Genomic DNA, 1,539 nt, shown 5'->3' with positions numbered 1-1,539 from the left:
TTTTTTTTTTTTTTTTTTTTTTTTTTTTTTTTTTTTTTTTTTTTTTTTTTTTTTTTTTTTTTCCTGTTTGGAAACAATATATGCTGATGGAAGTTACTTTTCCTTATTAAACAAACTTTACACTTCCTCGATTATAATTTCATTTCTGTATCTTGGACCAGAAACTTCTATGCGGTTGCTTCTTGTTAGATTAGATACTTATTAAAAGGGGGTGGTTTCAATAGAATCGTTCATTCTCTGAATTTTATCTCGATGGGGAAAACAATAAAAACTTTATTTGTATTGGCTTAATAAAGTTCACTCCAGAACTTTCCGAATCAAATATAATAAATATAGTTATTATTATTCATTCTATATTATTTTATTATATTATTTTATTTTTATTCTCATTTTATCGTAATTGATCTCAGCCCAGTTTTGAATGACTTCAATTTCGATTTTGTTTTTATTACTTCGAACGAAATAACGAAAGTGACTCTTTATGGTCAGAAACGATGTTACCCGATCTACTTTCATCCAAATAAACTGATCCTTGTTGTTTGAGAGGGGCAGACTCCGAATTTGCAAATTCATGAGATGCGCGCTTATCCTTTTGGTTCCGGTATAAGTACAAACTGTCTATTTCAGAAATAGATATAAGTTCAGATATAAGCAAGAATTATATTAATTTTGTATTTAAATGAAAATTAAATTATTTTCGTGAATAAGAAAAATAGCGTTTGTATCGATAAGATGAAATAAGAAGAATAGTGTGTAGTTATAAATAAGAAATAATGATATTACACCTCTTATTATATTTGAATTTAAATTTTTAAAATTTATAATTTGTAATCTCAAAATTAAAGTTTTTAATTTTAAATTCTAATTTTAAATTTTAAATTTGATATTTTAAAATTTTTAAACTTAAAATTTGATATTTTATATTTTTCAAATTTAAATTTAATCTCAAATTTTAAAGTTTGAAATTTTAATTTAAATTTTTAATTTTAAAAATAAAAATAGGAGTGTGAACAACAATTATTGTAGTGTCCCTGATGTTTAGCTGTCTGAGAGACTTCAGCATCTGTGGCTTGTTGACGTGTTTGGTGGATGTTGGGACAAGTCGGAGTCGTTTTGGCCCGAAGTGGACGCAAAACGGACTCTGCGCGGTGCGAGAGTAGAGTTCTAATACTGAAATCTATAAAGTGCAGGATTTTAGTGTTGAGTACTGGTAACTGGGAGGAGTACCGGTACTTCAGAGGGATTACAAAACTGAATACTCTTGGGTTTGTGCAGTTTGATGCTCAGTACTGATACCTGTTAATGAGTACCGGTACTGGGACTGCGTACCGGTACTACATCGGGCTAGTACCGGCACCCGGCGCGCAAGTGTGCAGAAAGAGGGCCAAGTATCAGTACCCAACTTGAGTACCGGTACTCCAAAAGGCAAATTGAGTGGGTAAGGGGCCTTTTGGTCATTTTTGTTGGCGATAAATCCAAACCGACAACGGACCCCCAGCTTCTTCTATTGTGCATTGAAAACAGGTTTAGCTTCCTCTT

This window comes from Ananas comosus, unplaced genomic scaffold, assembly GCF_001540865.1.
Source record: "Ananas comosus cultivar F153 unplaced genomic scaffold, ASM154086v1, whole genome shotgun sequence".
NCBI classification, from domain to species: Eukaryota; Viridiplantae; Streptophyta; class Magnoliopsida; order Poales; family Bromeliaceae; genus Ananas; species Ananas comosus.
The sequence above is the reverse complement of the archived record's forward strand: the minus strand, read 5'-3'. Positions refer to the sequence as shown.